Below are 26,582 nucleotides of genomic sequence, written 5' to 3'. Positions count from 1 at the left end.
AAATTTCAAGTGATCCTTTAGATGTTCAGCTTCTCTTGAAAACAAACAAAAACACCTAGAAAATTGGACATCCCACACTGCCACACTGTGCTAGACCTGAATAACTTGCTGACTCCAGTATGTTAGCATCCCCATCACTTTCTCTTATTTCCACAAACAGAGTCTGCCTTTACATTAGACTTGTAGCCCTGCAGGCACCTGAGTTTGCAACTCCTAGTCTAAAGAAGCAGAAAATTCATCGAGTGCCATTAAATAAATTACCATTAAGATCCTAATAAACATGTAAAGGGATGATTAATCTGGCTAGCTGCTGAACATTTTAGCATGTAGGCACTTCTTTAATACAGTGAGGTCAGAATGCTAATGCTCCTTTTTCAATGTGCTCCCCAAAAAAGTTTTTATTTGGGGGAGTAATCTGTAGTCCTGTAAAGAAAACACACAGGCCAGGGATAGTAAATATACACATGGTGTGTTCCAGTATGATTGAGACAAGCAGAAAAGAGATGTGTATTTTTGCTTTGTGTTGGTACATTTGGTAGCTTTGCAAGATTTAGTGGTCTCTCTGGAAGCAGAGCCTCTAGAACTTTGTTTCAGCCAGTGGGGTTCTCATTGAAAATTTGACAATGTGGGTAAGGAATAAGAGTTGGACATGTTTCTATTTCTAAATTATTCCTTCTTTCTAGGTTTTGCAAGAATTCAATAGCATCACAGCTGAGTGGGAGCTCTGTAAACTGTGATTAAATCTCTTTATTTTTCCCTGGTAGGTCAATAAAAAAGTGGAAAAATAGCCTTTATTCTGTTGCAATTGCTTCCATATAAACTCTGCCCCCAAATACTCTGAAGCACATTAATTGGTTTTGATCTTTACCCCATACACTTCCGCTTCCATTCCATTACTCCCTTGGACCACACCAAACTTCTCGCCATAACCTGGAGAGCTCTTGTTTGATTCTGAGCCCAGAATGTTGCTGGCCTTTTCTTCGTTAGGCCCTGTTCTGGTTGTCAGCCCAAGTCAGAAGTACTGTCTCTCACTAGCTCTCTCACCCTGCTGTTTTCACTCTACAAAGAACTTGTTTATCGCTAGGTCTCATTGTTGGTTGTCCACATAGCTGTTCATCACTAGATTTTGAGCTTCTTAAGAGCAGGCCCTACTTCTTGTTTTATTCATCTTTGCATTCCCAGAACCTAATACTCTGTTTGGTGTATAGCAGGCACTCAACAAATTCACAGTATCTTAAATTAATTACGTCCACAAACAACTTGAATTGGTTTCAAGGGCTGAGAAATTTTTTTTTTTCAAAAAGATTAACTAAAAGTAACAGAAACTAAAACATCACTCAAAATAAACAAGAAAATGGGTATATCTGGCAGAAGTTAGAAATTACATTTAGCACTAAGTTTTGTTCAGCGTCTCCTAGCAATGAAGTGAAAAGGGAAGTGTATTGGTTTTTATGGTTCTCCAGGTCAGTTCAAGAAGGCACACAAATCATCTGCAGATTTTTCTTGAACTTGCTGAGAAATAGCACAGAAGGTGACATAATGAGCAGTGTTCTCAACTATAGTTTTATGAAAGACACCAAAATGTTTTTTAAATAGACCTCCTAAAATCAGCCCCTCTGTAAAAGCTAAACATAAAGCAATAATTCCTAACTGAATAAAGCCTCTGCTGTGGGGAACTACAGTATTAGTTCTGTACAGTTGTTTCCTGATGATCTGATATGAAACAAAGTTAGAGCTTAAGCTAACTGTATTAGTTATCTATTACTGTGAAACAAACTACCCCAAAACTTTGCTGCTTGAAACAGCAAACATTTTTTATCTCACGGTTTCCAAGGGTCAGCTTAATTCTGGTTTAGTTGAGTCAGTCTTTCATGAGGTTGCTCTCAAGCTGTTGGCCAGGGCTGCAGTCTCTAAAGACTTGGTTGGGAATGGCAGATCCACTTCCAAAATCAATCAGGAGGCTCTTGGCTAAGAGGCGCTGTTCTTTGCTACAGAGACTTCTCCATTGAGCTGTTCCTGGTATGGCTTCTCCCAGAGCTATAACCCAAGAGAAAGATTGTGAAAGAGTGTGTGAGAGTGCAGGAGAGCAACCGAGATGGAAACTGCAAGAATTTTTTCATCTAATCTCAGAAATGGCAAGCTATCACTTCCGCCCTATGCTGTTTGTCACACAGACCAGTCCCAGTACCTGGCGAGAGGGGCCCGTGCAAGGCTGGTAAGGTCAAGTGTTGGAGGTCCGTGGGGATCTCGGAGGCTGGCTACCACAGTAGTGTGGAAGAATGTTCTGTTATAATTCATTTTATTTTATTTTATTTTCTAAAGATTTTTAAATTCCCCTCCCCCATAATTTACTTTAGCTGCTCCTCCCCTCAAATTGCAGATGCAAGCACTTCTAAGTGTTGATGAAGACCCTGAGAGCTGGCTTCTTCTGTAGCTGGGGGTCAGTATTGATGCTCATGATCGATCAGAATCGGAGATTCATGAACTTTTCCAGGTGATAGTGACCAAATGGTGTGAAAATGTGCCAGCCTGATTTTTGTTATTTCCTTCCCATCTTGACTATGAAAAAACCAGAAGTTTCCCCAAAGGATTCTGAATATACTCAAGAATTTTGAAGTGTTTGAGACTACAGACGTTGGCACATAGAGTGTGGGAGAGGAGACCCCGACTTTAAAACTTTTAAACCCACGTGTGGACATTTGGTGTTCTCAGCCGCAAGTCTTAGAAATGCCCTTTCAAATGCCGGGTTTTTAGGAGGAATGTATCAGATAGGGCCCTCAGGGATACAGCTGAAACTGAATGAGAGGAAACATTTACAGTGTTTAAGGGACTATTTTGGGGGAAAGCCAGGTACTATTATCATCCCTATGTGACAGGGAGATTAAAGAATGTATTCAATATGACAGATCTAAGCATCCAATATCCTATTCAACCAAGAAAAACAGAGTTAGCCTCTCATTTTGTACTATATGAAGAATTGTCCCTTTTGTGCCATTATTTCCTATAGCCTTTTAAGAGAAATTATTAAAACATTAAAAATGAATGAAATATTAATCAAAGGAAATACAATAACTAGTATTAAATCGAGTTAAAGTAATGTGCTTAAGGTTTAAAATTTTCTAAAGGGTAAAAGAATGGCTAAAAATTACCTAAGTCCTATTAAAGACAGCTCAATGCTTTGAGCAACTGACAGGATCCAGCTGGATTTTGTCACTGGGGAGAACTTCTTAGGAGATGGATTTTAACTAAGATCACATGTGGGAGAGGTGTTGACCCAGAGTCCTTGGGACTGAGCCAGGACCTCCAGCTTAGGTCCAGAGCAGGCACAGGAAGGAGGCCCGTTGCCTCCGGATGGGCTACGTGCCCCTGGCCCCGTCGTCAACAAGCCAGCGACACGCCAATGCAGAATGGTCAAGCAGGTCCCCTCTCTCCCCTGACCTTTGGCTGCTTTTGAAACACTAAATAAAACAACAGCAAAATTAAACAAATTTTATATGATGACGTTAAGGACAGTAACACGTTAGGAGTAATAAGTTTTTTTAAAAATCAAAGAATAACATTGGCTAAGAGTTTAAAACAGATAGGAAAGAGGATGTAGGAAGCCCGTTGCGTACAAGCTGGAAATGCAACAGAGTAGAAACCCTCCAGGAACAGGAGGGCCTCCAGCCTTAGCCAGGGGTGCGAGTGCAGTGAGGCAGTGGGGGAAGAGTTGGGGCCCAGGGCTGCACTAGGGTGTGCCTTCTAGAAAGGTCTGCAGAGGGGGCTGGCTCATGCAAAGTCATAGACTCCTTTCGTCTGATGTAAGCACTTACCAAACTGTGTAGAGCAGGACTTTCGGTGGCAGGTGAGTCCGTAAGGTCTAGCTAAATAAATAACCCTCAAAAGAGAGGCCACCAGGACTCTGAGCATGGGAACATATGAATTACACCACCTCGGTCTTTTGCCTGAATTCTGCTTAGACTATGGCATTGGCCAAAGAATTTTAGCAGAGGACTTCGGTGTTCTGTTTGCTAGTGGAAATAATGAGAAGTCCCTCTAGCTGTGTGTCTTCCACTAGACATCTCCTTTGGAGGATCCCTTTAGTGATAATCACAATATAGCAAAGAAATGCAGTAACCCTCTGGGGCTACAGATCTAAGGATCAGGTTGTGTGTGGCGGGCCTGCCACTTACCCCACTGAATCCTTGTAACAGCCCTTTGCTTAGAAGGGTCAGGGACCTTGCTCAGTAAACACTGGCTCTGTCGCTCAGTGATGGGGCACTGCTGTCCCCCGAAGGACAGGACTCACGCTCCTACCCAGAAAGTCTGACTCCAGGTCTCTTGGTCTCTCCCCAGTGACCTTACTTCACTAGCACGGGCCCTACAAATGTGGGAAAAGGCACAAAATATACAAAAAGGAAGGCACATTTCACAATGTTCTCTCTCCTCTCTGAGCCCCTGAACACCCTCTACCTCTGCTCAGATCTGTAAACATGTGTTGAAAACTATTACTATACTCTGTCTTTTCTTAGAAATTATAAACTGCTTGAGCAAAAGGAGTCACGTTTTATCTTCTGAGTGTGCACCATCTCATCCCAGTTCTGAGACTAGCACAGTTACCGTACAGCCCTTTCTGGATGAATTGAATTATTTAGTGACAGAGATGGAAAAGTAATTAGGCCTTTGAACTCCTAATTACTCAAATTACCTTTCAATAGATTCTTTACAGTAAACTTAATTTGAAAGCAATGGTTTGCTTGAAATCTGAAGTGCGATAAATTAGCCCTGGGGTGGGAGGGCTGAATGTATGAATTTGTAGAACTGTTTAATCCTGGATTTGGAAACTGTACCTAGACGGAAAAAACTTAAACGACAACCTATGGAGGTGGTGTGATAAGTGAAAGAGCACTCTTCTGAAGAATGGCACCCTGGATTTAAACCCTGGCCGCACCACTTCCTATTGAAATGGCTTTGGCCAAAATCATTCCATCAAGCCTCAGTCCCCAAATCCACAAAATGGAGTTCACTGCAAAATGTTTTCATAGGATTATGATGAAACTCAAATGAGATATTGTCTGTGACGTTGCCTTACAATTCTACAGTCTATTTCAAATCCTCTCATGAGGAGAGCACAACTAATTCCCCATCTCAACCGACAGTTGGTTTACAAATTTTTGGTTAGTCTCTCTGCCCGCCCGACCCCCAAATTTATCTTTCCATGCCCTGCATTTACAATGGTGCCTGACACTTAGTAGGCACTCAATAGTAACTATTTAATGAATGAATAACATGAATAGTAACTATTTAATGAATGAATAACATGAATGCCGGTGGAAATAGTCATATCAGATTTTCAGCAATGAGAAGACGTTTTGGAAAATAACTCCCCTGCTCTCATTAACGAGACTGATTCTCCCCTCGGGTTCCCGTGGGGAAGGAAAAGGAAGTGTATGTTTAAACAAATACACTAGCAGCATTTTTGCTTACATGCCTACTCACTGCATCACCACTTTTTTTTTATGCTGAGTTGAAATAAATCACACAGTGGAGGTACGACTTGTGAATGTAATTTACAGCTGAACTGTATATTTGAAAAGGGATAAGAGGGGAAATTTAAGATTGTGTATAAGTTACCACACACACACACAAAGACACCAGAGAACTGTAAAATAAATCACACAGAACTTCCTCCCCACACAGGGTTTCTGATATTCACCGAGCTCCACCTGAGCAGGGGGGCAGCACAGCGGGTCTCTTCTCTCTGTCCTGAGCACAGTGAAAAAGGAGGATTAGGATTTGAAGTAGCTGAAAGCATTTATGAAGAAACTGTTTCAGCCCTGTGGCCCACTTATCCGTGTGCATCTCCTGTATTTCATTATCTTAGCTCCTCGTGAGGACTATGAAATGATTTTCTAATTCTTTCCTTAGCAATGTTTGCTGACCAACTTGGTCATTTTCATACTGATCCGTTTTTCTAATTGTATGTGAGCTGAACTTTCTGAGGGTGATCTCAAACCCACCTGGAGAACAAGAATGGCACCAACCTCTGTGCAGCAGTGACATTTAGAAATCGTAGAGTTACTGGCTGGAAGGATTGACTTACCAACGATAATATTTAAATCTGATAAATTACTGAGTTCTACTCTGTTTATTTTTAGCCGGCTTATAGGATTCTAGTCTTTAGAGAGAACTTTTCTCAGTTCTGGCTGCCTTTCAGGGAAGCAGAATTTCTAGAAGCAGCACTGGTCTGGGGTAAGAGGCCAAGAAAAACAATATTGGGACAATTACTGATGAGCTGCATGACCTTGGACAAGTGACTTCATCCTCCATATTTCCTTTGGTTTTTGCTTTTAAAAAAATCTATTGAGCCATTGTCTTCTTGTTTTGAGAGACAATGAGAAGACAGAGGACATATTTTAAGGACACTTTGATTTCTTAAGGGTTTTCTTATGCTTGTTTTATTATTTTTTTGAAGAAAAAAATCCAAACTTATAGGAAGGAGCATGACATTTCATTATATATGACAGTTTAACACTCAACAGTATCTTGGGAAAGTTTGGATCAGTTATTCCTGGGGTTAGCCAGTAGCACTATTTGCATTGCAATAGCAAAAAAGAAGTGAAGTGATATTTTGCAAGTTCATTGAGAGTATCACTGGCAAGTTAGGCTCAAAGGCAGATCTAAAGTCCCACAGCTTCCCTTGGAGTATTCGCAGGGCACATCTCAATCCCCTTATGTTCAATGACAACCACCACCACAATGATTTCTGATTGCTCAGATGCTAAGCACAAGGGTATTGCTCTGCAAACAAAGGCCCCCATTACAGAATGGAAGAACCACTTAAGCTTTCCGAGCCAAGTCCCCTTATTATTACATTCCTGGGCATCCAGCAATTTCTACGATTTATAACTCAAGGCCTTTAGTAACAACCAAATAGCTGTAACTGATTGGTAAAATGTAAAAGAAATCCAGAAACACAATCATGTTTTTTAAGACTTAGATAGTGGTATGAGATGGGGGGTGGGGTGAAGGGCGGTGACGGGCAATACAATGTAATTTCTCTTCCAACCGTTGTCCCACAAGACGCACAGCAGGCTTTCTTTCCTAGATGAGCTGCTTCCTTAGTTCCATATGGTGTTGGTGCGCCAGATCCCTGCGTGACAACAAGAAAGCGCCCTCCAGGTCAGTGAGGGAGTACCTAGTGTGAGTCTCGTTTAGAACAGAGGGCTGAAGCCACCACCCTTCCAGGGCCGTCCGTTCTGTTCTCCCTTTGTTTCTTCAAGCCAGACCTAATTTTTAGCATGTTGCTCGGGTGCACACACACACGGATCCCGCTCCCTAGGATGGCACCAGCGGTCGGGAGTGGCAAGCTGGACAGCTCTTCCTGGGTCTTATTTGGTGCCTAATGGGCTGTCCACGGGGAAAATGAGCCCCCTCGTCCCACCCTGTTGAAGGACAAGGAGAGCAGCGGGCGGCACAGCCTGCTAACAGGCAAATGGGGAATGATTTTAAACGCATCGAGCTGGCCTTCCTGCAGCATTTTAATAACATGTCGGGAGGGAGCCGTGGGACCTGAGATCTACAAGGACGGAGCCCTGCCGCTCCTGTCCGTGAGTCTGGGGTAGCATGGGGCGTCTCGGGGACCAACGTGTGTTCTCATGCTTCCAACAAGGGCAAAAGGAGACGATTGCAGGAAGTTATGCCAACAGCATTGACTTGGTATGGAGTATCTGCCTGAGAAAATGTAAGAAATTGAACTCTCACTAGCACAATAGAGCCTCCGTGAGTTTCCTGGGCTTAGAGCTAGAGCATCCTTTGGTGAGGATCATTCTTGGTTCTTCCCAGCAATGCCCCTCTTTCTGGCAAAAGGCAGGAGCATCGTTACATCTGGGCTTGTTTGGTGCTGCCCCATGGAAACAGCTGCACTGCATGTCTTTGTGTGGATACATTTTTAAAAAATGAAAATCACCATGGCAACAGCTGCAGCCACTTATCACTGAGCAGTGGAAGTGACGCCGGTATTTGTGAAGAAAACTGTGCTCTCAGAATAATGCATCCTGGCCACGGGAGTGGATTTTCCCCACTAACGTTTCCGTTTTAAAAAAGAAAGAAGCGTGAGAATGTCTTCAAAGAAACTGACCAGGGGACAGGAGAGCTCAGGGACTTGGTAAGCGGGAATGGAGCTTTTCAGCTGAGGGCGCTGAGCTAAATTCTAACGGAAATGCCTCTCAGTACTGTGATTCCAGGGAGGGCCGTGCCTGCTGGTTGCCTTTAACCGCACCGCACCTAATATGCTACTCTAATCAGAAAGGGCACAGAGCAGTGGCGGTGATGAGGAGAACGTTAATTGAAGCCAGTTTCTGCTGCTGCTTTTAGCAACGGAATGGTGGCGCAGCACCTCCCCTCCCTTTGAGCTTCGATGAACCTCTAAATCTGGGACTCTGGGAAGTAATTTTCTCCCAGCGCAGTCAATAAGTATGAAATAAGTATAAGTACACCCTGAAATTTCCTCTTAACTCAGCTCTGAGACGGTTAACAGCTTTCATGAACTTGTGCTAAATGTTCCGGCACTTTCTTTCTTTTTGCTGAACATTAAGAAGCCTGGAAAAGAACGATTTGCTGCGGCATATGTTCAAGACTTCATACCTTGTGGGCCTGGGAGGACTTTAGACTGAGTTTTGAAAGAGCTTTTATAAACCCTAAGCATGGTGTCAATTCATTTTAATGATCCCATAGACCATGTCCTTAATGGAAGCATCTGGAGAATTCAGTGGGACTACTTAACTATATGTGAATGGAAAAGTGATATCAAATACTGGGTAACTTACAGAAAGAATAAAACCTTAGAAAGCTGTGGTCTCTAAGACTTCAGATAAATCAGCCTTGAACATAGCACACAAGTCCATCAAGCCCAAATTCCTTTACTCACTTCCAAAGATCTCTGACCCCTGATGAGATGATTCAGGTGTAATGCACGTGTTTGGGTACTTAGTATATGAGTGTGTATATGTGTGTGTTGAGAAGAGATGAGGATTTATATCTGCTTTCTCTCCCACAAGGTTCAAATCCCTTAAATACATATGATTCCATATTTTTTTTTAGTTGTGGACCCTAAAGCTTTAGAACATGTATTTTTGCCACCGAAATTACGTTTCATCCAAACATTGCTAAACTGTGTTGTGCCCTAGTTTGTTTTCCTCTCATCCCTCAGAAGAGGCAGTAAAAACAGTGAAGAAAGGTTTTGCCCTGGGCTATAAGATATTGCAAAAATGGCCCATCTCATCCTATTCTGGGAAATGACTGAAAAACAAAGACCTTCCCCATTTCAAAGCCAGCCACTAAGGAATTGTTTCATTTTTATTTTAGGACAAAGCAGCATACTGGAATCTATTGTGTAACAAACAGTATGTCCCATCTCCCTCCTTTCTGCTGCCAAACCTGCTCCCCATGCAAACCAACCGAGCAAACTGTTAGAACCAACCAAGCCAGAATTCAGGATGAGACTCCCACTTGACGGAGTCTTTGCAGAGAAACCTTCACTGCTGTTTGCCTGTCAACATTTATCCCATATGTTATTTGCCTAGCAATCAGGGTTAGTTTTTCAGTTAATAGAGCCTCTGCCAGACTTGTAGGTACTGATCAGTGCTCTCCCTCCCTCATTTCTGCAGTTGCCTACACTGCAGCCACACCACTCTGATCAATTTATTCATGGCAGTGCATCAGATCTTAGCTGAGAGACTCAAAAGGAATTAGAACTCTTTAAGATTTTTACTTTCACTAAACTAGGCAAGGATGGAGAATATGTTTATTTAAGTCCTGAGGCAGGAAAGGAAATATTGAAAGAAATGAAGCAATAAAGAAGGGAGCTAATCATTATCTTCATAAGAAGTCCATATATATTTCCTAGATATGGTAGCCTCGGGCGGATGTTTGATAAGGGTTGTGGCACGATGAGAAAGGTTCACCATCTGGCATTAAATGCAGTTAAATTAGTTTCTCATTTGGGAAATGTACTCAACTTTGCTGAACTACCGCTGAAACCAAAAATAAGGTTCTGCGAAGAGGACTGTGGCTCAGCAAGGGTGTTCAGGCCCCCTGGCTCCACTTAAAAGCTGGCGGGCTTAGGTCATGTAGTGTTTTGGAGCTGTGTACCACAGGGAAGCATGTTCTAAATTTTAATCTCTTCCTGTGGGTGTGAACCCATTATCAATAGGACAGTTTGAGGAGGTCGCTTTAGGGAAGGTATGGCCCAACTGGATCAGAGGGGGTCTTTGTGCTATTACTGGAGGCCTATAGAGAAGGCAACAGAGAGGGAGCCCAGAGAAGCTATTATTGAAGCCAGAAGAGGAATAGAGGACATCACCACATGACAGAGAAGCCAAGAATCCCCAAAGACTGCCTGCCAGCCCAAGATACCCACCCTGGGAGGCAAGCTTTCAAGCCTCTGAATCTGCAAGCCAATAAATGCCAATTGTAAGTCAACCCATTGTATGGTATTTATTTTAGCAGCTAGGAAGCTAAAACAGGTCACAAAAGAACCACTGCTCCCAACCCTTATGTGTTTTGAAGCACAAATCATGTATTCAAAGAGCACTTTCCCCAAGTCCCCTTTCTTAGGGACATTCTGTCTAAGTGTCCTCAAGTCTGCTTTGTAGTAGAAGTTCACCTCATTTTGCCCCCATCTTTTGGAGATGCATTCCATACAGATGGAAAAATAATCTTTTAATTATCTTAAAGTTAGTAGCAGCCAAGGACAGATATGCTACTTCCTGCCCAACATTCCACCTTTCAAACATAAACATTTTGTTAAACCTGAGGGAAAGTCTGGGGAAGAGCTAACCCTGTAGACATCAGTTTCAAAGGCTCTTCTTTCTCAGGATAACCCTTAGGGCTGCAGTTTTTTTTCTGGTTTGCTATTAAAACAAACATACAAAGAAAGAACTAAAGAAATGTGCAGATACAAGTTAAGCTGGATACTTTAAAGACCTTGCTAGCAGAGAACTATGAAAGGGAGGCGCTTACCCATTGGGACCCCCACATATAAATTTGTTAAAGCAAAAATTGCTAATGCAACTTCTCTTGATGGGGACAGCAAGATAAAGGGGGCAGGCAGGAGCTTTGGAAGCAGATCACCTTGGGTTGATCTTACTCTTCGTGTGACTTTAGCCACATTGAGTAATCTCCTTCAATTTCCTCAAGTTCCCCTTGTAATATTATCCATCCAATAGGGTTGCTGCAAATATAAAATGTACATCATAGTTCTGAAGCATAAGAGGTCCTCAGCCAATGGCAATCAACATTACAATGTAGAAGCCGTAAAGTCCAAGAGAATTTTAGCAATAAACATTTTGCAGAAACAGACTATCTATGATCTACCAACTCAATATATAAGACTTAAAAATTAAGTTGGCATTGCAGAATGATCACTCAATTTACCAACAAACTATCTCTTTCATATTTTACTAGTTTTTATGGTTTGAAAAGCTGGGAGTTATTTTTTCTCTCTCTCATCATTCTGGGAATTTTCTGATTAAGTGCTTTTTTTTTTTTCAATCCAGGGTTTTCAGAGCTGAACATTTTCAGTGTAAGCAATTTGAGAGAACCAATCACCCCCGTTCTCGTCACTGCTGACTGGTTGGTGCCACAGCCAGGTGACCCCATGGCTGAGATGTCAGAGGCACTTGCCCTGTTCTCTAAGACTTCCCATTTCATTATAGCCCCCACATTCTGGCATTAGGTTTGCGGGGATGTTTATGCTTTTGACGTGGCTGAAGTTAACTGGGCCTTCACCATCACATTTCATAGGCAGTCAAAGCGCTGTATAATAGCGAAGTATTCCTAATGAAATTCCTCCTAATGGTGTTTCCTTTGCATTAAGTGACACAAAGCAGGCTTTTCCTAAAGAAAAACAGGAATTTTGCTATTTATCAGCATAAAGTTTTTTAAAAATCTATTTCTTGCTCTTCTCTCCTCCTCCTTCCCTTCTTTTCTCTCTCTCTCACCACCCCCAATGCCTCTGAAAGGAACCATAGTCCTTAGTACTCTTTTTCATTTAAATGACATTCCTCCTCTCTCCCATCACTGGACTTACCTGTTTCCATGTGGCTGCTCTCTAATCTAACAACGAACCTGAGACATTTTTTTAAAAACTGGATTTTCCAAGAAGGTGGTAATAGGTTCCAGTAAAAATCTAATGAATACACTTTATCTAGAGAAGAGAGTGAGGTTTAAAAATTGAATTCTGACCTTACTCCCAAAGAATTTCTAATGTATTTGTAACCTTAGTCCCATATGAGAAGACAACACTAGCTAGTAGCATACCCATTAAGCAGGTAGACCTGACAAAAATAACCTACACACATACACAAACACTTACATGTCTATAGGTAGGCCATAAAAGGAGTTGAGGGGAATTATCCAAAAGCATCCCCCACTACCTGCCATTTACGGTCCAAATTAGAGGACCCTCATCTTTGGGCTCCTTGTACCACTTCTTTCTTCCTTTACTCAACAATCGTAAGAAAAATTATAATCCATCTCATAAAAAGGCACGTACATCCCAATGTTTTTTTCTTACTAATGTATTATTTATTTCGTAAATTTGTCTTCAAGGGACATTTCTCTCCCGTGTTCCTGGTGAGCATCAGCCTCTTTGTCCCACTTGTTCCTGTGACTTATTGGTAAAGACCCTGGCTCTCTGGGTTACGTGAAGCAAGGCCTGGGAGCTGCCGTGTGTCACCCGTCTGTCTGGTATCCTAAGGAGAGCCTGCACCCTGGTAGTAGTGGTCGTGAGTTTGGCCACATGACCTTGGATGTGTTGATCAATAAAATTAGCATAAACAAAGCCAGGAAGAGAGTAGGGTCCAGCCAACCCATAAATTCATTCATGCTTCATGGTGTTACCCGCTAAATTCTAACTCAGTCAGTCTTTCACGTGTAAATAAAACCCTCCAAACCTCTTCTTTCTACATTTACTTGGGTATTAAGAAGTGTCACTCCTTCTGACATGTCTTTTTTCACTTACCACATGCCATCCCATTTGTTGCCTGTTGGTCCAGAGCAGCCCTGGATGGTCCCTACAGGGAGTCCAGCAAATGTTTCCTCCCTTCAATGTCCCTCTTGTTTCCATATCTCACATTGGTTAGCTCTTTCTCCCTCAGGTCTCACCTCCTACACATCACTATTTGCCTCAGCTTGTGTCCACTCCCTCCTGGTTCTGCCCATCAGTATTTGTGTACCCGTAGTCCTGTAGTTTTTAATCTTTTTAGACTTAGGGGCTAGATTGTGAAGATGATGAGTTAAGAAGTCTCGCATCCTCCCAAAGTACTTATGTGCATTTACAAATGATGGGTTCACACCCATGCCTGGACTTTTAGAATCATTGACTTCCCAGCCCCCTGGCTGGTTCTTTTTCTTTTTCTTTTCTCCCCCATTCCCCCTACCCTGCTGTTTTTGTTATCTGTGTCCATTCACTGTGTGATCATCTGTGTCTGTTTCTCTTTTTGTCTTCTCTTCATTTTCTCCTCTAGGATTCACGGGGATTCAATCCTGGGAACCTCTGATGTGGAGAGACGTTTCCTGTCACTTGCGCCACCTCCGTTCCTGGTTTCTGTTGTGTTTTGCCTTGACTCTCCCCTTTGTTTCTCTTTTTGTTGCATCATAATCTTGCTGTGTGGCTTGCCATGTGGGCATCTGGTTCGCCGCGCGGGCACTAGCTCACCTTGTGGGTCACTGCGTGGGCACTGGCTCACCACACGGGTCACCGTGTGGGCATCGAACCTGGGTCCTCCCATATGGTAGGCAGAAGCCCAATCACTTGAGTCACCTCTGCTTCCCACCCTGGCTGGTTCTTTGTGTACTAACTGCGGCTTGCTTACCTGGTTCCAACTTGGACCAGTCCTCCAAATCCCCTTCCAGCCTCCATGTTCCCCCAGCCTCTGAGCTGCTGTTGCGACAACAATCCTCCTGGTCCTTCATGTCTGCCTCAGTGCCCAGGACCTTGTTTCTGGCCCTAAGGGGGAACGTGAGACCCTGCAGCCCAGCAATGAGGCTGATCAGTGACATAGTCATCTGCCTGCTTAGCCTCTGAATCTAAACTTTAGTCACTATGTTCTTCGGGCGTGGAGAGGCTTTTTCATTACTCGAGTTAACAATCTCTCAGTACTTAAAAACTGTTCTGGCTTGAGATTTAAATATTCCTTTAATATCCCAGACAAACGTGTGTCCTGAAGACCCAGTACTGGTGACAACTCTGCTGTGGACCCTTAGCATTCTGTGGTCTTGACTTTATAGCAACTGCTGAAAACATAGAATAAAATTTAAAAACATTATTGTGAAAGCAAAACCCTCTTTGGTATTTCGTATTGTTCTGAAAAATCCCATGCTTCAAATGCAAAACTGAAATGTGTGGTGGTGAGCCAACTTCCTTGGTAAAACATATTCATTTAAGAACATAACTACGTGCTCTTCTCCTCCAGATGACCTTGAACTCAAATGGAATGATCTGCAACTCTGAAAAGATGGATGCAGATTCTTAATTATATTAAGTTGTGATTTGGGGCCCAGATGCTCATTTAATTGCTAATAAATGGAAGGGCAGGAGGGAGAAGGGTCTGTGGGAATGAGTTCATCGATGCAAATATTTGCCAAGGGCTGGACTGTCACCAGGTGAAACGTTGTCAGGCTGCCCCATGCAGCTGCGTATAAGAGGAGTCGGGCTTGTCTCACGTGGGAATGAAAGGCACCCAGATTAGGAAGGCAGCCTGTTGTCTAGGAAAAGTCCTTTGACCCAGTCAGAGGAAACGAGCATTTCATTCAGCCTCTCATCAATGCCCTCAGTCCACCACATTTGTGAAACACTGCAGGGCCCAATCCAAGCAAACACCTGTTTGCTGACTTCTCTTTATCACTCTGTAACATGCCGTGAGCTGTGAATTGGTGAGCCCCGTGAAAGCAGACTCCTTTGGTTTCATGTTTTGTCCTTGATTGTTGCGAATCAGCAATTCCACACAACTTCATTAGACACACTCAGTTTGCGGCCATATTTTGCTTCAGGTATAGCAGCAGGATTTCTGTGGTCTGCCTCCTTTGGTGTCCCCTTCCCCAGCTAGGCTGCTAGGACTTCAGCGCACTGGATTTGCAAGGCAACCGTGGTTCTTTTGTGTTTAGTGCTTGCTTAAAATTGACATGCATCCCTTTGTTTGATACTATCCCAGTAGCCTCCTGCTCTACAGGCCTCATTAAAGAAAGGATGAATTCAATATTTGATCTCACTTTAAGTTTATTGCTCATTCCATCCCAGAACAGTCTTATAATGTTCTGACACATTAATTGGAATTCCTCAACGTCTCCATACTCTTAGCAGCACAGCTCAGTTTTTATTGATTTCTTCCTCAAAAATGGTGAAAGCTATGGAATCCTTCCCAGTGATATTAATGCAAACGGCAACAACATCAACAACAGCTAGCATGGACGGAGTCCTTTTTCTATGTTGCAGGTAGTGTTCTAAGCGCTGTGCGCATAGAAAACATTTAATCCCCACTCTGTGAAGGAGGCGTGATTGTCCCCATCCCCGTTTTTCAGCTGCTGATGCTGAGACACAGTTAGATAATGACTATAAAGGGAAAGGAGCTGTCACACAGAGGAAGAAGGTGAGCAGCCAGACAGGGTGACTGGCCTGGGTTGGTGTTGGTAGAAACACCCAGAGACTGAGGATATAATTTCATAATAAAACCCAATAGGGAGAAGAGATGTCTCCATTAAGAAATCCTGTCCCGTAAACAGCACTAGGTTATCAGCAAAATCCCTCATGCTGAAATGGCTGTATTAAGTAATGCAATTTTTTTCTTGTAAAGTAGGCCTGGAATTCCTCAGATCTTTTGCCTCCAAGGATGTTCTTGGTCTCAATCCTATGAAGGTGAAACATTTCTGGGGTTATTTATCTGACAGTCCACTCAGGTGCTGTGTGTGCGCTATGCACAGGCTTTCCATCGACGAGACCCTAGTTGAGTACCTGCTACCCCATTTACTAGCAGGTTGCCTTGGTCATTTCACATCCCTGAGTCTGTTTATTTGCAAAATAAGGACAATACCTTCTTCACAGGTTGTTGAAGGGATTAAACGAGGTGACATATACAAAGTTACTTAATGTCTATAAGCTATAGTGTCCTCATCTGTATGGTCTGCCTGACACACCAGACACATAGTAAGCAAGGCATAGTAATGTATACAGGGTATAGTAGGCCTTTTGAATGCTCAGTAAATGTTGGAGAATCTGGGCTATTTCTGCACAGAGGGTTAATTTTTGGTATTGCCTTCACCTGTTTATATTATATTTTAATTCTAACTAGATTTCCATCTTTAGTGGCTATTAACCTACTTTTCTATATCTTTTTATAACTATTATGACTAAAAATCTCATATAGCATAGCACCCTTTGGAGCTAAGATTTCATTAGTGAGGATAAAAGGATCTGAGAAGTTGGAGAAAGGGTCAATAATTATTCTCTCTCTCTTCTAAATGAATAGGTTCACAGTAGTGGGATTCAGATTCCTGATTCTGCTTTAGAAAGAAAAAGAAATAAGAAGAGTATTTGCAAGTTATTTTTATCTTAGTACTATCTCAAATTCACTTTCCTCTCAATATTAGGTATAAGAGAAAATTTCTCAAAGCCCACAGACTAATTCAATTCTGACAGGACTTTTCAGGCTAAATTGCAAAGTAATTTAAGATCTCCTTTCAAAGAAAATGCACATATAATTCATAACAAACCTCCTTTTACTCTTCTTCCCTTTTAACCAATTTTAAACTCAGAGCTCTCTTTGTCACCTTAAAGTTGGAGCTTAATGGACCACAGCCACTTAGGAACCTGTCAAAGGCTTTATTTCGTGCTGAAATTTGTAACAGCTCTTGATGTCATTATCAGCTTGGCTCCAACCTCGATCTATGGTGCCTTGGTTGCATCTCCTGTGGAAGCACTATTCCTTAGTCTCGCTGTGCTCAGCCATTTTCAACGGCAGGTCTACTGGACTGAGTATTGTCCCCCAAAATTCATGTCCACCAGCACCTGTGAATGTGACCTTGTTTGGAAATAGGGTCTTTGATGATATAATCAAGTTAAGATTAGGATGTGCTCTAAATCCAAGATGACTGGCGTCCTTAAGAAAAGAGGGAAACACCATGGGATGGTAGTTGCAGTAATTAGAGTGATGCAGCTGAGGAACAACCAAGGAGGGCTGCAGTCACCAGAAGCTGAAGAGGGGAGGACGGTGCAGCAGTTTGGTATTATTTATGAATTCCAAAAATAGATATTGGATTATGTTTGAAAATTGGTGTCTTCCTCTGGATACATTAGATTTTATTGGATTCAGAGGTTTTCCTTTTACTGATTAATGATAATTAAGGCTTTGATTGGGCCACATCAGTGGGATGTTATCCCCAAGGTGGTGGGGACTCACAGAGGAAAAATGACAAGGCAGAGGATTTAGTTGGAGTTTTAAGGCTGGAGCCCTGGGAAGTAAGTACACAGAGAAGCAGATATGTGAGGAAGGAGAGAAAGAAGCCTCCATTAGAGGCCCTGGGAAGAGAGATGAACCATTCACCTGATAGTTTATAGAAAGCAACAGATTTCTGGTATTTTGCATCAGCACCCCTTTGGCTGACAAATACAGTGTTCATCTGCATATCTTTCTAAACACTGGAGGAACAATTGAGCTTGTTTTGGGGATTACATCTGATAAAAGTCTAAGGTCATGTATATTATTATACTAGAAGGAAAGCTAAAAACTGTGTAAGATAGAGTTGGACTGTACAAGATGGTAAAACCTCATGTAAAAGCCGAATATAGGTGATATTACATATATAAGACTGTTTTTAGAAAATAAAATATAAATTAACTAGAGAGAAGGAACACACATAGCAGCTATGTACAGCAGGAGAAGCATAGAGAGATTGAGAAGTGATGAGTTTTGTTTGTTTTTTGTTTATTATTATTGTTGGAATAATGAAAATGCTCTAAGAATGATTGAAATGATGAATGCACAAATATGTCATTACATTGACTACCAATGACTGAACACTTTGGATGTATTTATGCTTTATTAATATGCATCAATAAGATTGATTTATTTGTAAAAAGAAAGTGCCTGGACAGAATTTTTTGGAGTAATGCTTCCCTAACTTGTTAAGCTGCCTTTGTTGTCTGTTACTTTATTTTCTGAATTTGACATAAAATTTACTTTAAAAAAAAAAAAAAAGAATTCAAATTCATTCCAGAGGGTAAATGGGCCTTTGCAGATTTTCCAAAATTTTGACAAATATTATTTTGCCATTTTGATGTCTGGCACAAGAGAAAAAGACATGGGAATTTTGTGGGAATTATGAGTTAGTGTATTGTGGATGCCCCCACACTACTACAACCTCAGGATAAATTAATTCTGGGTGATTTGTTCCTTCAATAAGTTTACTGATCACATACTATGTGCAGACATCATTCTGGGCGCTGAAGATACAGCAGGGAACAAAACAAAGCTCCTGACCTCATGTTCCTTACATTCCAGTGGAAAAGACATACTAAACAACTAAGCAAATAAATATATGATTTAATGACAACTGAGAGAGGAATGAGAGAAAAATAAAGCTGCATGAGGGAATGGGCTAGAGAGTGATGGGGTGCTGCTTTAGTTAGGGTGGTCAGGAATGGCTTCTCTGACGAGGTTACTAGGTGGAGTCCTGAATGAAATGGAACGAGAAGAGCTTTCTGGTCCCTGAGGTAGAGTGAGTTCAGTGGTCTGAGGAGCATCAGGGAGACCAGTTGGGCTGGAGTGAGGTGAGCGAGGGGGAGAAAGCTGGGAGACAGGGCTGGAGATGGGCCAGGTGAGGTTTCGTCAGGTCATTGTTGGGACTTGGGGTTTTCTTCTAGAGGTGAAAGGGCAGCTGCTGGAGGGTCTGGGGTAGGGGAGGGAAATGGTGTGGAATATTCCAGGTGAGGGCTACGTTAAAAACAGGAGAGGAGGAACAGGAGACAACATAGTCCCACTGTACACCTCAGAGGTGAAGCAGGCCAGGCCTCCCTTCTTCATTCCAGATGCTTCCGTGTAGACCAGACCTGACAAACCACAGGTCAAAGAGTAGGCTCACAAGGAGGAAGCTGAAGGAAGTACTAGAACCCAAGGAGAGAGGGACTTAGCAGAACAGCTGTGGTCAGCATGTGAAAGGTGGTCACGCAGAGGAAGGCTTGGCCTTATTTTATGTGTTTCCAAAGGCGACAATGTCCAAACGAAAAACCTAACTGGGAGACAGATTTCAACTTTTTATTTTATTCAAAATGGAAAATGGATGGGCTCTATTAAAGGGTAGGACATTCCCCATCATCGGAGCTACTTAACCACAGAATGGATGAGTTGCCTGCTAAGGTGTGTTGGAGGAAATGTGGGCACTGGATGGCTGGATATTGTGGCCTCAAAGGACCACTCACCTCAAGAGTCTCTGACTTGGTGTCTATTTTCCAACTTCCTCCAGGTCTATCAGGGGAGGAATATAGGGTATTTGGCTTTCCAATGCTAATCCAAATCCTGCTGTGTTAGTTTCCTTAAGGCTACTAGTTGGCTTGAAACAACAGAAATTTATTCTCTCACAGTTTGGGAGGCCAAAAGTCCCAAATCAAGGTGCAGTCAGGGCCATGCTTCCTCAGAAGCCGGAAAGGGAGAGACCCTCTGGATTAATCAGCTGAAGGGGTGCCTGTGCAAGATACCAGAAATCTGTTGGCTTCTCTAAAGGGTATTTATTTGGGGTGGAAGCTTGCAGTTACCAGGCCATGAAGCATGAGTTACTTCCCTCACCAAAGTCTGTACCCAGGTGTTGGAGCAAGATGGCTGCCGATGTCTGCAAGGGTTCAGGCTTCCTCTTTCTCTTAAGGCTCTGTGGTCCCAGGTTCTTCTAATATCAGTTGTAGGCTGGGGTAAGTCTTGTCTCTCTCCCAGGGCTCGTTTCTCTCTGGGCTCACCTGCTTTACTCTCACCACAAGGTCAGCTATAAACTGTCAGGTGACCAGCTCATCTCTCTTCCCAGGGCCTCTGCCGTGTCTAATGGAGCCTTCTCTCTTTCCTCACATATCTGTCTCTCCTGTGTGATTACTTCCCAGTCTCCAGGATCAAAACTCCAACTAATTCCTCTGCCTTGTCATTTTCTCTGTGAGCCCCCCTTCCCCCCACAACGTCCTACTGATGTGGCCCACTCAAAGCCTTAATCATTATTTAATCAAGTAAAAGTGGTACCTCTGAATCCAATCTAATCTAATATGCCCAGAGGAGCCAACCAGTTTATAAACATAATCCATTCTCTATTTTTGGAATTCATAAACAATATCAAACTGTTACAAGTTAGTTAAATGACACTATCACAGTCTCCTTGTTAATGAAGAAAATGAAGAAGACAAAAAATGCTTAATCATTAATGCACTGATCACTAATCATAATTAAGTGAATTTGGATTCTTAGGAAGCGGTCATTAAACTAAACGTTTTCCCAGAAGCTGAAAGAGTGAATCGTTGTGTCTCCCCAAACATGCCATTCTCCATCCAGCAGGATCCTTGCCCTTCGGGAAGGTGAAACCCTGTGGGTTCTAACTCTCGCTCAGCCAACTTCTGGCCAGGACCTCTTGTTATGAAGAGGCAGCTCTTCTAACCTCCCGGGGTGCCTGGCATGCCCCCAACTCCTGAAGTCACTCTGTTTTACAGCAAGTTCTCTTGACAGAGCTTCATCAGCCTTTGGCAGAACCTAATCCAAAATAATGGGCAAGCAGATGCCAGAGTGCATTCCAGTGTGTACACACAATTCTTGGCCCCATAAAAATCAATTCCTTATTCATAATTAAGCAACCTCTCTGAGAAAGGGCAGGTTGGTGCAGTTATTAAAAGATAAATAATAGATAAGAATCCACTTGTTTCTCTCGCTCTCTTTTTCTTTAGGGATAAAGAATTTGAAACACAAAATAGCACTGTAATTATTTTTTCTTCTACTTGTTTCTTACCAGTGATGCTCAGGCCCAACTAAACAGAACAGCTTTTACAAATTTTCATTGTCCTTCTCTGTTGTGTTTCTCCTTAAAAGCACAGAATGGCAAGGCAATGCAGAGAGAAGAAACTAGGAACTCCTCTAACAAGAATGGCAAAGGTGCATCCTGTGAACATTCTGTTTTTCAAATTGGCATTAGGGCCCATAGCTGAAAACAAAAGTTGTTCAATAGCTTTTTACTAAAAAAGAGCAGCACACACACCATCTGCTTATTAATTAGCACCAGAATCAGTCTAATTGCCTTCAATTCCCACAGCATCCCTTTTTTATCCTCCTTATATGAAAAAGGTGGTGAAGGAAGGGGGATTATCCATGGAGGGAAAACAATGTTTGAGGTGCGAGGGGGTCACCCCTCCCCAGGAGAGTACTTCCTCTCCTGAGCCAAGTGAAAGGGACTACACTGGAATTGTCAAAACCCCTGAGGCTGCCTGCAAGAAAGAGGGCTGCCAGTTCATTCCTCCGTGGAGGAAACTCCAGAGGGGCTGAGACCTTTTCAGAGCAGTGGAAGAGGAGGGGACTCTAAGATACGACTCCTAGGGGTGTGGAATTGCCCGGCAGCCAGGCCTTTGGCCTAGAGATTTCTGATGGCAGCGCTGCTGGAGCCTTCTGCATCTGCAGGACCTGCAGGCTCCTTAGTTTGGTGTGCCTAAGGAAGGCTCCTTAGCTTGGTACATCTGCAGGAAGAGCAAGCCCATCCAGCCCAATGCTCTGTGGTCCGTGGATGGGGCTCAGTGGGACCCTATATGAAGGAGTTTGGAGATGAAAAAGGAATGAAAGCCACTGAGCTGCCCAAGTAGCCATTAGTCCAAGCTATGGTAAAAGGACTAGGAATGTATATAGCTGGCAGGGCTAGCTAGCAAGGTTGAGCTGCACCTTTGAGGGGTTTTGCAGCAAAACAGAGGTGGGAGGTACCACCAGGTCAACAGAGACCTCGAGAAGAGGGATCAAGAGGGAGGCCTCCAGAGTAAGGTCAGGGACCCAGCCCCCATTGACCAACAGCCAACCACAAGAGGCAGGGAGCTGGGTCTCCCCATCCCACTGGCTCCAACGCCAGGGGGCGCTAGTACCCAGAATGGGGAGGAAGAACCCCGCCCCCTCTCCTCTCATCTCTTCTAGGAGGTCTTTGCTGCCAGAGGATGCTGTGGGGGGCAGGGGGTGGGGGGATAGGTACTGCTTTGAAGATTTAGGTTTTAAGCTGGACTGCTCTAAATTTTAATAACTGAAAGAAATTGAATAATAGAATTTGACCAATATATCATTAATAGAGCTACTTACCCAGCACAGGAGAATTCGATCAGTTGGAAGCAATGATTAGGGAAAAATTCATATTTATATCCCAACTAATCAAGAGCTCTTCAATAAACTGGTGCCAGTAATTAGAAGAATTTTTGATAGGAATTAAATATTTGGAAGAGAAAATGGAAGATCCTTTTGTATATCTTTGGCTATAGAAATTGTGAGACAAAAATAGTTTAGCAGTAGTAGTACTAAAGAATGGGAGCTACAAAATCAATAAAAAAAAAAAATAGAGGAAAAAAAAAAAAAAAAGAATGGGAGCAAATGGTGTTGGCAACCGGGTAACCTCAAAGAAATCTGTAATATTGGAGATGACTCAGGAGGTGGTCAGAGTCACAGAGTTAATGGTATTGGTGGCACTGGTGGTATCATTTGTGGAATACTTTCCAAGCCTATTATCTCATTTTCATTCTCAGCATCATTGCATTTCTTCTTCCTTTTCCTCTTCCCTCTCCCCCTTCTTCTTCTTCTTCATTGCTAACATTTATTGGGCATTTATGTGCCAGGTGCCATTCTGTATTAAACAATTACAAGATCAAATGATTCCTGTGACTGAGAAGCCGTCCACTGGGGGTCAGTCAGAGAGTGTGAGAGACGGGTCACAATGTCTTAATCCTGTTCTGGTTAAGGTGCTGATCGAACCTCTAGTTTACAATGCACTTTCAGAACTAAGCCAAGTCCTCCCTTTAAGAGAAAGTAAGCTTGGGCTGCTTGCAAAAGGATGATCATCTAGCACCATTGCAAGTGCTTTGTAAAATCATTAACTCATGCAATCCTATGGCATCGGTACTATGATTATCATCCTCATTTTATAGGAAACTGAGGCACAGATAAATTAAGTAACTTGCTCCAGGTCACGAAGACAGTAAGTGGCAAATCCAAGATTGGAACCCAGATTTCTGATTCCATATTCTTTGCTCTAAGGTACAAAGTACCTAAGCTACAGGAACATCATATATATGAAAAGATGAGTTGTTGAGAAACACTGGAGTCACATAGTACCTGTGAATCTTAAATAGAACAGTGAACAAAGTGAGTCTGATTTTGAAATTTCAGTAAAATATCCTGCCCATATTTATTTCTGAGAATGGACATAATACACTATCATCAAATACATAGTGGCTGAATAATCTATTCCTTAATAGAATGAATCAATAACTCAGACTTAGTTCCACTTTATGAGATGAATATTTAAACACCACTATCTATTTATGGCCATGTCATTTTCCTAGGGTTTTTGTTCCATCCAACTCTAAGATTCTTCTCCAGAAATTTGGGGATTGTAGAGCCCTCTTCACCGACCTGTGCTACAAACAGCTTCTCTCCAGAGTAGCGGCCCAAAAGACAACCACCACACAGGTTCCCAGAAACCCAGGGTCTCGCCAGCATCTACAATCCCCTAATGGTTCAAGAATCTCCCTTGGGGCAAGGGAGGGGGTGTTTGCTCTTTAAGTCCAAAGACCGAAGTTGCTGGAACAATGATAATCTTCCCTTGTGCTGAAGTTGGCAATACTCCGTACCTGCTACCCAAACTCTTGGTTGTTTCTGAAAAAAAATGTCCTCTGTCAGTGTTGTTTCCCAATCCCGAGGTCTAACGTTGTAGCTCAAAACCAGAGAGTCCAGAGAGATGCCCAGTTTGCCAGGAGTTGGAGCCCAGAGGTGCAACTTCCTAAAAAGTTGGGAGATGGAACCTCAAGGACCCTAGGGCTCCTCCTTCCTTGGCTTCACTCCTCCCCAGCAGCCTGAGGACTGTTCCTCCCTAAAAGAGGCAAGATGCAAGCCAAGCTGAGCCGCCTGGCCTGTTCCTATGCCCTGGAGCAGATTCTTACCCAGGCCACTGAGGATGCGCTTCTCGCCTCCATGCCCCCAGCCGAGATCCCTGAGCTCAACACGGCAAGCTTTTAGCTTCAGTCCAGTGACCGTTTCCCTGGGCTTCCTGCCTGGTGCTTTTCCTCCCTCGAGACCTTGATGTTCCCATGTAAAAGGGGCCAGTTCCTCTCCCACAACCTCAAAGCTTAAAGTGCCAGGAGCGAAGCCACACCTCACCTGCCCATGATTAGAACCCGGGCCCAACCACAGCATTCTCATCATTGTGGGGCTCGTGTTCTTAGCAGATGATGACAGATAGATAGATAGATAGATAGATAGATAGATAGATAGATAGATAGATAACATTCACTGAGTGGTTATTTTGAGTCCATGTAATAATCACTCGGTGAACGGACCTACAATTCATAAGATACATATATGGGTTTTACAAATATCTCATATCCTCACAACAGTGCTTGGGGATAAACACCATTAATTCCGTTTTACAGAAGAAGAAACTGAGGCTGAGTGTGATTAAGTAACTTGCCCAAAACCAGACAGACGTACCTCTCAAATTTTTGATACAGTGTGAAGAGCAGGCTTGAACTGATGACTCCGAAAAAATTCACAATAGGCCCAATAAAAAATGTTGTGGATGATGGTCCATTTCAAGAGATGACTGGTATTTGCCAGCCTCCTCCTTGTATTACTTTCTTCTTCCCTTCCTATTTCCCAGTCATCCCACCTTCGTTCTCTCAGCCTTTATAAAGGCTACCATGCGCTAGTCACCAAGCTATGTCCTGGGCATACAAGAAGAACCAAGATCCAAGGCAGGCCCAGCAGAAGCTTAAAGTCCAGGAGGAGAAGCCAAGCATGAAAGCACGTTTCCCTGAGAAGCCCCAAGTACCCCCTGCTGGTGGGACAGGAGAAGGGAGGCTCTGGTTTCCCCTACAACAGACTCTGCTCTTAACCTTGTATACAGAAAGGTACTGCCAATGCTGCGTCCTAGGCACAAAAATAAAATGTGGCAGCTGAACTCCAATTTCTTTACAGTCAGTTTGGCACTGTCTACTATCCTGAGGCACGTCCATACTTTCCTCCCCGAAAGATCTCTTTTTAAGGGAGAAACAAGAAATCTACATTTTGAACTTAATAGTTGTGACTCTTCATCAGAACATTTGATTTCTCCGATCCTTAGTTTATAGTATTAGTAAAAAGAAGAGGGATACAATGCCTGCCCTGTTTACCTGGTAGAGATGTTATAGGATCAAATGAAGTTCTAATATAGGTGAAAGAGGACAATGTTTTATATAAATGTGAGGGCCTTTGTATCTTCTTAAAGAATGTAAGGCTCTGAGTGATTTTGCCTCTAATTGCCTCTATTGGCCTGAACCTTCTCCCACCAGTGGTCTGGAAGCCAGCTCTACTGGTAGCAGCATCAGGAATTAGCAGATTTACAAAGTTGTGTTACGATGCAAGAACCTCTGCTTGGAAGGCAGAATGCAAATAGAATATTTTCTCACCACTATTGTTTCTTCATTGAAATGAAGAAATATGCTGGTGAATGTCAATGTGAAACAAGTCTTGCTGCCTGGGACACCAGGTTTGGTAATGACCTTGGAATTGACATCCTGCTTTCCAGTGAAGGTCAGATACACAAATGTGGGGTCTTTCTTTCTTTTTTTCTTTCTTTTTTCTGCAAAGCACCATGCTTAAGAAGAAGAAAAACACTTCAAAGGCAATTCTTCTCACATAAATTTCAGGCCTCAATTCAAGATCCACATTCATCTTCCTTATCCAATTACAGGATCAAAGCAGAAATGTTCGGCCTACTTTGAGGATTTAAAAACATCGAGGGAATAACTAAGAACATTTGAAACCACCTTTTTTATGCCACAGGTCTCCCTGTAGGAGAATTGGAATCTGCTCCTCCTGTGCTGTCTGACCAGTCTCTGGATACAAAAAGTCAAGTCAGAGAGTTAACATGCTCTAATCATCCGAGTCATAAAAGATTCAGTTACAGCTCTGTAAAACCCAACGTAATCACAATTCTGTTTCAGGTGTACTTTTTGCTCTCTACAATGCTACATTTCCTTTCCAGAACCTGCTGCCAAACTCTTGATTTTTCCTGACTAGTCTTAAAGACCTCACACATTTAAATAAAAACTGGAAAAAAAGACGAAATGTTACTTCACTGGTCTCCCAAAAGCTCCTGGCTCTAGCACGTCTGTTCATTTTAATGCTACAATACAGAGTTCTTATTTCCTAAAATAGGATATCCTTGTCCTTGATATTAACACACTGGGATTCGAAGTCCTGGTAAAAAATAGCAAATATGACGTCCTCAAAAATATTTAAGTGAACGCACTGCCTATTGGGGAATTGATTTTTCTCTATGGAAATAAATCTGTTGGCAGCCACCCGAAT

The 26,582-nt window shown here is 42.7% G+C and overlaps 1 protein-coding gene across 2 annotated transcripts in view; it reads left to right on the top strand.

Moving 5' to 3' along the window:
- SLC9A9 (solute carrier family 9 member A9) overlaps window positions 1-26,582 on the top strand; it is a 615,414-nt gene that overhangs the window by 249,227 nt on the left and 339,605 nt on the right. The gene's annotated exons all lie outside the window — the stretch shown is intronic.

Source organism: Dasypus novemcinctus, chromosome 4 (assembly GCF_030445035.2).
Source record: "Dasypus novemcinctus isolate mDasNov1 chromosome 4, mDasNov1.1.hap2, whole genome shotgun sequence".
NCBI classification, from domain to species: domain Eukaryota; kingdom Metazoa; phylum Chordata; class Mammalia; order Cingulata; family Dasypodidae; genus Dasypus; species Dasypus novemcinctus.
This window is presented reverse-complemented; position numbering and strand designations above follow the sequence as displayed.